The sequence below is a fragment of the Chrysemys picta genome, chromosome 5 (genome assembly GCF_011386835.1).
Source record: "Chrysemys picta bellii isolate R12L10 chromosome 5, ASM1138683v2, whole genome shotgun sequence".
In the NCBI taxonomy this organism is placed as follows: Eukaryota; Metazoa; Chordata; order Testudines; family Emydidae; genus Chrysemys; species Chrysemys picta.
This window is the reverse complement of record NC_088795.1, coordinates 593805-605250: the sequence shown is the minus strand read 5'-3', so window position 1 is coordinate 605250 and position 11446 is coordinate 593805. Positions and strand designations below refer to the sequence as shown.

The window sequence follows — 11446 nt, the reverse complement described above, 5'->3', positions numbered from 1 at the left end:
GCTACCCCGAGGAGGACTGGCCGAGCCTGCCCCTTTCCAGCTACCCCGAGGAGGAGCTGGACCTGCCCTTCGCTACCTACCCGGAGGAACCGATGCTGGTGGAGACCACCGAGGACACTAGTACGGCCCAGGTGCCCTACGAGGGGGAGTGTGGAAGTAGCCCGTGGGCAGCCGACCCCAGTCTGGCTGCAGCACTGCCAGAGCCTATGTCGGTGTGTTGCGGCCAGGATCCCCACTGACAGCAGTTAGTTTCCACCGCTGCTAGGTCCCCGGGCTGGGTCACAGTGCAGTGGGAGGGCCTGCGTCCCGTTTCCCCTGGCCTAGAGAGGCTGGGACCCCTAACTCATTGACTCAGTCCCTGCTATCCCACACTACCGCTGGACCAGGACTGACGGCAGACCAGAGTGAGGCGGTGGGATACCCCACAGCCCTGCTGAGGGCCGAACCTCGGCCGAGACTTCTACATAGCCTCACTGCACCCCTGGGAGGTAGGGAAGTACTAATATCCCCATTTTACAGAGGGGGAACTGAGACACAAACAAAGTGACTTGTGCAAAGTCACAAAGGAGGTCTAGCAGAGGAAGGAACTGAACCTCCCTCTCCCATGTTAGCACCCCGATCAGTGGTCTGCACTTCAACTAGTGTACTTACAGGCAGTATTGAAAATTGTATATGTTAGCAGGGCCCTGAAAGGTTATTGTTACCCTCCAATGGGATTTGTGCAGATGCTACACCTGTATGTAAAGTGTTGTCAGTTCCAAACTGAAGTGCTGCTTCAGAGACGCGCATTCCCGTGTCACAGGCCAGTGGGTTGCCAATGTCTATGAGCAGAGTTTTTGACTCCCAGAATAGATGACATGGTGAAAAAGCCATCAAAACGTTTTGAAATAGTTCTGAAATAGAAAGAAACAAACTCAGCAAGTGAATGAAAAATAAACAAACATCACATACATTTTTCTTTCCTGTATCTAACTGCTGACATACATTCTCTGAGTATCTTATAAACTCATCTTCCATTTCAGAACCTCTTCAATTTGTATTTCATTTCATTATCGATGATGGTGAACTCCAGGAAATATCCTGAGCAGTAGTCAACGGGGTCCCCTGAAAATCCATAGGTTTGACTCTGATCTCATGTACTCTGGTGTAAATCAGGAGTAACTCCACCAAAATCCGTAAGGATATGCCCGTGTGAAGCTAGTGTAAATAAAACGAGGATTAGGCTCTGGGATTTCTTGAAGCATGATTCTCCACCTTTATTATCTACCTTGTGTGCAGTCACTTACAGCTGTGCAAAATGCGTGAAAAATTCTACCAAATAAAAATGGACTCACTTGAACAGGTGATCCGGTGGGTAGGGTGCTGGCGCTGCTGTATAAGTCAAGAGACCAGTGTCCTATTCCTGGTTCTGGTGCTGGTTGTTCATATAAGCACAAACAAGTCACATCTCTTCTGTGTCCTCCTCCCCCTTTGTTTGCTTAGATTGGAAGCTGTTTGGGCAAGCACTGTCTCTCACTATGAGTCGGTACAATGCCTAGCAAGTTGGGGCCTCTGGGAACTATTGTAATAGAAACAATAATTTCCATTAATTCTGCATTTGTAAAAAGTTGCAGTTTTTGTTCACAGAGTATGGTTTGGGGTAAAATAGGTTTCCAACTTTAACTTTTTTATAGGAAAGGTTTCTGTTTGGGAATTAGTATTAATAATAGCAGTAGCCATATATAGAGATCAGCTTTTGGAATGCTTGGAAAACCTTCAGATGAAAATAAAGGAGTTTATTAGAAGAGGTGAGAAGAAACAGGAGCGAGGGAAAGAATGGGGGACATATTATTTAATTTTTACAAAGGGAATTCTGTTCAAATGCCAGTGTTACCGAAATATCGGGTCCACCTAGCTGAGAGCCAATAACAGCCAGACAGGGATAAGGAAGAGTTGCTTTATTCTGCAGAAGAAAGGAGAGCTTTGCACCTTAGTACAAAAACTCTGTCTTACACACATTTTACAGATTTTTTATACACATTCAGACAAAGGTCCTTGCAGTGTTAACACTTGATTGGTGGTTGTCAGACCCGTGCTTTTGCTATCTGGTCAGTGAAAACCGGCTTGGGACCAGCTCCAACTACTGTAAGGCCTTGAAGGGAAGACAGTTGAAAAGTTCAGGCTACTGTGTACTTGAAGTGTCTGCTTCTTCTTAATGGCCCTGGTTGACATAAAGGCTGCTCTGTTAAGGGGGGGTCACTAGTAACTTTCACAGTCCCTCCTTCGGGCCTGACAAATTCAAAAATTGTCAGGCCCGTTATGCAATTTGCGATTAAGCTGGAGGGACAGATACTGGGTTTTCTTATGGACAGCAGAGCTTTTGATTATAGCATTACACAGGCATTTGGCACATTGTATTATTGTCTAAATAACACATAGAAAGAAAAGAATTTATTTAACAATTGTTTGAAAGAGCCCTGTAAACTATGACCCAAGGTCTGGAAGGAGGTTTTTAAAACTAAAGGTGTGATTAAGAGATACAGCATGGAAAACAACAGCAGCATTTTGTTTATACATAGGTTATTTTGATATTTTGTTTTGCTTACTAATGTAGACTCTTAGTCTACATTCTATATTATTTACACAAGGTCGCAACAACTTCTCACACAGTTTTTTTTTACTTGCTTTACACATTTTTTGCTTTTACAAATTTTGCATTATTAGGGTTACAGTTAGCCTAACTTTTGCTAACGAACTGTCATGCATTGCATTTTTTTTTTGTCAGTTTTTTTTTTGTTTTTACAACTTTTTTTTTTTGTATACTAGTACAACAAACATTTTTAAATTTTTATTTGCATTAAGTTTTGGAATTTAGATTTTACTTTAGATGTTTTAACTTAAAGGGTTTTGATTGGATGTAATGACAATGCATGATGAGCATGGACATGAAAGGTATTACTATTATTACGTTTTTTACAATAATAACATAATTTTAAAATAACTAATAACAATACAAGCAATAACATTCTTATAGCAATACTATAATGGGGTTGTTGTACAGCTTTAGTTATAAAGCACAATACATTATACTTAGTACATAAAATAGATACTTTATTAACAGTATGAAAGGCATACTTTTTAACTTGATATATATTTTGAAGCATGTGAATTTGCTTTTGTACTTCAGAGATTTTCTGAATTTCTGGTAACAGTGAAAACAAATTCTGAAATTTATTAGATACTAAACTAGTTCAATTAAAGGGTATTTGGAACTTAAGGACTACTTGCAAAATTTTATTTGCAGGCCAGTAAATAATATGATTGCCTGCAGTGGTAATGAGATTAAAATGTATGTTTTGCAATGTGGTGGCTTTAACATACACACAGCTATTATTAGCTTAAAAAAATAAGTGTCCTGCTAGGGTAGTTCTTTGTCTTTTACCCTCCCAGCAAACGTAGTCATGAAGAGTAACAACTTTTCCTGGCTTCAGTTTACGGATACACTGAAGCTGTGGGGGTTGTAATGGCCAAAATGTTTATTGACTTTTTAACTTTATTTAAATGTCAGATGTAATCCCAGGAGCACTGACTAAAAATTGATTGGGCATACCAGGAGGTTTAATTTTTCAGATGTCTTGGTGAATTACTTAATTTCACATGCATTTTTTTTATGGACCCGGCAGGATTCGGTATGTGGGAGCCCACACTCTTTGAACCGGTCTGTATGCTTGGAAGGAGCACTGAGAACGTTTACACTTTTACCTAGAAAGTTTTTAAGTATGTTTTTATGGCTACAGATCAGATGGTACTCCTGATGTGTCTGTAAGGGCAGTGGGCCAAGCCTGATGCTCTAGATCATTCCGAATGGCCATTAGCTGGTCATTCAGGAAATCTTGAATTTCTGAGCATGCTAGATTTTACTGCAATGCTTTCTTAGCCTCAGTGATATTTAATACTATTTATGTTAGCAACTTCTGGGTCATAGAACTAAGGGCGGAGATAACATGTAACTCACCAATTCTAGCCTGTACCTGGGTTAGCTGTGCTTTAATTTTTTATTATGTTTTTGGTTTTTAAAAATATTTTAAACTGTTGCTGCACTTTTGGCCCCATCCCATAGGGATCTGGTCAAGTTACTTTTTTTTTTAGAGGAAATAACTTAAACTTTTTGTTGTGCTAATTTAATGGCAGCCCCCTGTGAGCAATTTGGGTATGTAGTGGTGATCTGGAAACTGAATAAGGGTAATGAAAATTTAACAGTTCCTAGTGTAGTGTTAATCACAGTTCATTGATACTTTAATACATTTTTTTTTGGTGTAGTACTATACTACATTTTTAAGCATGGGTTTTACAAGGTTTTTTTTGCCAGTGTATAATTTTTTGTTTTTTTACTAGGGTCAGTTTTTAATATCTCTTGTAGTCAGGAATCCCTGGACTTTGGTGGTTTTAATGAAGCAAGTGGTTTTTGTTTTTTTTTTTTGAAACAGTGTGGTTTAGCATTATACAGGGGAGAGGTTACTAGCACATTACCCTGTAATGGTTTTGCTTTTTTTAGAAAAATTTAGAGGCACAGTAGGTCTGTCAGTGGACAAGGGAGAGGTTACTAGCACTTTACTTTGTCTTTTTTCTTTTTTTTTTGCTGTCCAGAAGGCACAGCAGAGCTAGAAGGAGAAATACTCTTATTAGTCGAAGAGTCCTCCCGAGGTGGAGGGGTCTTTTTACAGTGAGAAGCATGGGTCCAGGCAGGTAGTCCTTGGCACTTCACAGCGGTGTTGGTGGTTAACAGCACTTGGAAAGAGCCTTTCCAGTGGGGAGCCAAAGCAGTCTTTCGTTGATGAACTTTATATAGACTCAGTCTCCTTGTTTCAATGAACGGCAGGGCTGCTAGGGTCTTTGGGTAGCACTTCTTTTATCTGTGAGAAAAAAAACCTAACACATTTCATTAATGCCTGGCAGTGTTTTGCAGATTTTATAGTTGCTTGGGCACATTCAGGCCCCCCTTTTCTTGGCTATTAGCCAAGTTTTAGCTGTGGGCAGTGTCTTTGGGTGGTGCCAGCATCTTATCTTTGGACTGAGCTTGCTAGCTATTTTTTTTTAGTTAACTCGTTGTTTTTTTTTTTTTTTTTTTTTTTTTTTTTTGCTTTTTTTAACTTACAAAGGAAACTTTTACTTTTTACTTATACACTTTCTTTTAAAAATGAACACATACACAATTGCTATTATACAGTACATTAGTCTTATTACTTAATGTATGCTATGTACACTTTTTTAGTAAAATAACTTTATTACAGAGCTTTGGAGCAACAAACCAGGACAAGCACACTTACCTTTGAGGAGTTCACTCGGTACAACCTCTGGTGTTCAATAGCTTTTCTCCCTCCCCAGCCCTCTGGCTAGAAATCTGAGGTAGCCAGAAGGATCCCATGGGCAATATGGGGAGTGGGTTAACTTTCTATGTCTTTGCTTTTAAAGACTGTTGGTATGCAAATTTTAACAACAATTTTGGCCATAGAACATAAAAATAATTTTTATTGTGCCAGCGAATGCATGGTACGTTGAATGCTATTTAGCTGGCATCCGTTTTTTCTGATGATCTGAAAGACAAAAGAACAGAGGTCTACCCCTTCTGGGCAGTCAGTCATTGCTTAAAATATTTTTTTTATATACACATACTTTTGTTGATTTTAGGCAAAACAGAGGAATTACTTTATATTTTTTTTATTTGTTTTATAGGCAGCCCAGGTTTCAGTGGCTTTTACTTTATTAGTTAGAAAATTGCATTAATACAGATGCTTTTTGGCTTGCTTCTAGATCTAAAGCTATTCACAGCTTAAAAATTTTTACGTAAAAAGGGACACAATTAACTTTTTCAGACTTTTGATTGCTTTTTACTTTTAACTTTTGCTTTTAAACACTTAGTGATTTGGAAGAGACAACACAACTTATATTGGTAAGTTTGCATTTTTTTTACTTCTGCTACAATATACACTGCACATGTTTTGGGGAAAATGCACATTTTATTTACAATTTAATTTTTACAACACTAGCTACATTAATTTTTACACAAGGTGTAACTATTTTTTTTTAAACACCGGGTAAAGACCATTTACTTAACATATAATCTAAAGGGCTATCTTTAGAGGGTTTTACTAGAGACTCACTTATTTGCCTGCTGACACTTTAACAGAGAATTACACAGAGAACAGAGGGAATTATGGCCTAATTACTAGAGACTCACTTACTTGCCTGCTGACACTCTAACAGAGAATTACACAGAGAACAGAGGGAATTATGGCCTAATAGGATCCTATTACAGGAATTTTTACTAATACTGACTGCTACAGGGGACGGGACAGAAGGATCTTAATACGATTTCAGAGCTTTATTGCACGCGATGGCTTCCACTCTGAGGAATTACGAATGAGAGGCTCAGTTCCGTCCACACACCTAACGCCCAAATGTATAAGACAGAAATTTATTAACTGGTTAACCAGACCAGAACCAGATAGTGTCTCCTTATCCTATTAGGACTCACCTTATCGGAGCACGAACTCCAGGGGCTGCGGTGAAGCAGAGAAAAGGGGCGAAACACCCTGTTGGCGCCGTTCTCAATTCGCCGCAGCCGTCCGGAGTCCAATGTCCGAGCTAGGATAGTCCCTTCGTGGTCGCCAGAAACTGTTACCGAAATATCGGGTCCACCTAGCTGAGAGCCAATAACAGCCAGACAGGGATAAGGAAGAGTTGCTTTATTCTGCAGAAGAAAGGAGAGCTTTGCACCTTAGTACAAAAACTCTGTCTTACACACATTTTACAGATCCTTTATACACATTCAGACAAAGGTCCTTGCAGTGTTAACACTTGATTGGTGGTTGTCAGACCCGTGCTTTTGCTATCTGGTCAGTGAAAACCGGCTTGGGACCAGCTCCAACTACCGTAAGGCCTTGAAGGGAAGACAGTTGAAAAGTTCAGGCTACTGTGTACTTGAAGTGTCTGCTTCCCCCTAATGGCCCTGGTTGACATAAAGGCTGCTCTGTTAAGGGGGGGTCACTAGTAACTTTCACACCAGCTTCATCCAGTAGTCTGCATACTTCAGCTAATACCTGTAGACCAAAAATGACAGTTGGTAGCTGTAATGTTCCTTTGGAAAAACTGTTTGACATTAGACCCCTACAGGAAAAGCCAGAGAAATTAAATAACTAATTCAAGTAACAGGTGCCAAACAGGAAAAATGTAACTCTGGAATGACACACAAACACCAGAAATGGACAATTGACTGAAAATCCTATTTTATTCCTGTAAAAAATAATTCAAATAAAACAATTTTGTGTCAACATTTTGTTTGTTTTCCCCATGAACAACATGACAAGTCTTGTTTAGCTTCATATTGAGAGTTTTGATTCTTTTCCGTTTGGGAAAGACAAAATACAATCAACTTTGAAAAGTGTTGCTTTGTTTCATTTCTAATGACTCTGGTTGAGAAACATCAAAAAGGTCTTCAAAAGTCAAATGGCTTTTGCAAAATATTTCAATGTTGAGGAAACTGCATTTTTCTCCCAAATAAAATTAATGTGGTTAAAAAAACAAGTTGGACCAGGTCTAGAACTGTGCCGTTATTGTAAAAACCATTGAGAAACTTGCATTTTGCTTATGCACAAAACTGAAAATCAATGAAAATATTGGGGGGAAAAATCCCCTTGACTTCAGTTGACTCTGTATCAGATCCTTTTGCAAGTTCCTCCTGCAGTAATTGTATACCATCCCTGCCCAATTGCCTTCTTTTCATGTCATCAACACCTCTATTGCATTTGGCAGACAGCACATATTAGCAGAACTCCCTGGACATTGTCACAAGTCAAACCTGAGCTGGAGACCCTTGTGATTTGTCAACAGCTGCCATGACTTTCAAAGTTGCTAGTGATACTGGTGCACGTTTGGGTTCCCAGCTTGACATCTGCGACAGAGTTCTAGGAGCCTAGAGCTGCCCCAGCATTCTGGTCACTAAATTACCAGCTCTTTATCCCCTGGAATGGACTTAATTGGGAGATGGGTACTCAATGGCTTAATTAGGCAGGAGGTTGATGAGTAAATGAGAACAATCAACCCATCAGCTGGCAACAATTAAAGGAGAGGAAGGTGCACATGGGGAGGCTGCCAGGGGCCAGGGGATACAGGATCTCAGGCTGAGGAGATTTTCCCCTCAGAGGGAAGTTTATGTCCACTTATATGTAACTTCACAAGGCTGTACTGATGATCTGGCAGAGGGGTCCTAATAACTAACACACTGGTGCTTATAAACCTGGAAAGTATCCAGCCGGTTTATAGTGGTCCGAAGGGAGGAGACGGTGGCCCTGTCACAACATCTTAAAGGGGCCTGATTTTCAGAGGATAGTGGGGCTTAGCCCTTTTTGAATATCTGACCCCTTTAAAATGTCTCATGTTGGACAACCCCTAGTGGAGGCTCCCAAAATCTCTAGTCGCTTTTGAAAATGTTGGCTGGTGTCTCCTCCAGGTGAATCCAAAGGGAGCATATCTCTGACCAAACCAAGGTGCTTGTTTCTCCGCTGGAAGTCCTGCCTCACGTATTTAATCGAGTTCAGAACTCTTGAGCCCGGACCAGTGCTCTCTTCCTTATCCTACAGGTAAAGCCAACGGGTGTAACACACCAGCTAAGACAGAACACAGGCCAGGTCCTCAAGTGATGTAAATCAGCTCAGCAGTGTTAACATCTATAGGGCTTCCTCCCTTTTACAACAGCTGAGGATCTGAGCCACAATATTGAACATAATAGCAGTGGGATGGATAAAGTAGGGGATGGGAGAGGATAACGGGGTGAATGAACTGGGTATGAGAACAATCAAATAAAGAGTGATCCAACAGCATATAGACAATGCCATTGTTCAAGTCTTTATTTATTTATTTTTTTAAGAAACGGCTTTGTTTATTTTATGGCTGTAATTATTTTCTCTTTCTTACATAGATGACAATAAAGTGCGTGGGGACCCTTTTTTGTGTGCAGCCTTTTGAAAAACAAAGAAAGAAAGAAACAAGGAAAGTGAAGAGAAGGCTGCCCACTTGATGCATTTCCCCAACGTCTCACGTTTCCAGCACAACTGTTCTCAATGTGCAAACTTACTTTGAACTCAGCCAGTACAAAATCATTTTCCAGGGTGCATAATGCTGCCATTTTAGATTGAGAAATATGGCCCACCTTCTGCATAGAAATGACAGTTAAGCAAACAATTCCCTGTGCACCTTTGTGGTTGAATGCATAAAAGACTTTAGTGGCAAAAGAGCGAGCTTTACTGAGGGAAAAGAGCCAATATTTTCTCTCCCATAAGTGTATTCATGAAAGATTTCCAGATTACAAAACCATCACACTGTGAATATAGAGAGTAAATAACAATTAATAGGATGAGTTTTGTTTTTAAATCATGTGTCAACCAAGGGAGGAACAATTTGAAAGAGGAGCAAAAAATGTTCTGTGGGGGCAGTGGATAGCCAAGAAGTTCTTAGTAACAGCATTCAGCTTACAATAGCTCCTACAGGCCCAACTCAAGATTAGTGCCTTACTGTGCTAGGTGCTCTACATATGCATAGTGAGAGTACGCCACTCAAACTAAGGCATGATGGGAGAAAGAAAGCATCATCTCCATTTTAATAGATGGAAAACCAGAGAGTAGAATTTTCAGTAACACATCCACAGTAATTTAGGTGTCTACATCCCATCAAAAGTCAATGGGACTTCAGCTCCTAAATAACTCAGGTACTTTTGAACATGGTGAATCAGAGGTTAAGTCATGGGCCCAAAATTAAAGAGACAAGGTGGGTGATGTAATATCTTTTATTGGACCAACTTCTGTTAGGGAAAGCGAGAAGTTTTCATGCTCCATAGAGCTCTTCTTCACTGTAGCTCAAAAACATGTCTCTTTCACCCATAGACGTTGAGGCAATGAAAGATATTATCTCACCCACCTGGTCCCTTTGATATCTTGGGACCAACACACCTACAACCACACTTCAAATGACAACAAAGTTAAAGAGGAGGTCTATGGAAGAGCAGCGACCTGAGCTCAGATGTTCCACGTCCTAGTCCAGTGCTTTAGCCACAAGCTCAAGTTTTCTCTGAATTTTAGTCCACTGTTTTAAGCATGTGACTCATCATTTGCACGTGCTTGTGTCTTTATGAGCCCCCAAAGGGCACCTATGACATACTTGTCACGGGCCCCTTCCACTTTTGCTAAGATCATGCCCCCTTTTTATTGTGCTATTCATCCATTAAGTTCTAGGGAGCTCACAAGCAGGAGAGGAAGGGGAATGGGGTTTGTTTTTGTGTGCACTTCACACTTCTTTGCTCGCTCATTCATACAATCTGTGCTATCTCAAATCCCGTGCAAGATCAGGGCCAGGATACCTTTACATGGGTAAAAACATTACCACAGTGTAAGAACATGTAGCAAGCAGCTATTGACAGTGCAACCAGTTGCTTCCCCTTGATTGCTCTTTTGGTGTTAAGTCCTCGTCCTTCACACATCTTCTGCAGGAGAGAATTTCTCAGCTAATCAGTGCTCTAATGAAACAGTTGTTCGGTTAATAAACATTGTAGAAACTGGCAAAGAAAAAAGAAATTGCTTTGCAAATGAGCCCTTCTCTTCTGCTAGAGCTCCCATTCAACTTGAGTACCACAAAATAGCACTTCCATCTAGTGCTAAATCCTGAGCACTTCAGCTGTGGATTTCTTTCTCCCTGGTAGCATGAACCAATTAAAAGTGCTCAAGGAGCATCCTGCCAGTAAGTCAACCACACTGTAGTTATGATTTCCTATTGGTATGATGGACCCCCCCAGGAGCCCCAACTGAGATTGGAGCTGCATTGTGCCAGGCACTGTACAAACACATTGAGTTCCAAAAAGCTTACAATCTAAATAGACATAGGGGCCTCCCACTCCACATACTTATGGCCACAGTAAGGGGCAGCCTACCCCCACCACCTTGAATAGGGGCCATGAAGAGAGAGGCGTTGGCCCCCCGAGGCCTGCCTGGCCAAAGGCTAGGGAGGAAAATCCCACTCCTGACTCCCAGCTGCCAGCTTACCTCCCATTGGAGGAGGGGAATGCCATTCCAGAGAAGGAGCTCTGTCCTGCTCAAGAGGATTGGCTGCAGCCCACCTGGCGGGCTCTAGGTTGATCATCTGGCACTGTGGGGTGGAGAGAGGAGAGACACAACTGAGGTGAGAGCTCATATGCTGCTGCTGTTGGAGGGCACAGTCCTAAACGCAGCCCGAACTCTTGGACAGGGGATAGGCCTGGGAAACAGGCTGGGAGAGCTGCCTAGATGCAGCAAAGGAACCCTGGCCAACATGTCAGTCACAGGGACAGACACCAGGCTGTCCAGCAGAGACTGGGACTTACCACTGTGAGCTCACTCTGCACAGGGAAGGAGCAGCCCCGTTTTGTGCATTAGGGAACTAG

At 41.3% G+C, this 11446-nt stretch overlaps 1 long non-coding RNA gene across 1 annotated transcript; it reads right to left on the bottom strand.

Annotated features, from left to right (window-relative positions):
- Positions 1 to 1922: 1922 nt before the first annotated feature.
- Positions 1923 to 7047, bottom strand: LOC135983497 (uncharacterized). Its single transcript, XR_010601175.1, has 2 exons — positions 5307 to 7047; positions 1923 to 4892 (listed from the first exon to the last, which is right to left on the bottom strand). It is a non-coding gene; the product is annotated as an uncharacterized LOC135983497 (long non-coding RNA).
- Between the last annotated feature and the right edge of the window lie 4399 nt (positions 7048 to 11446).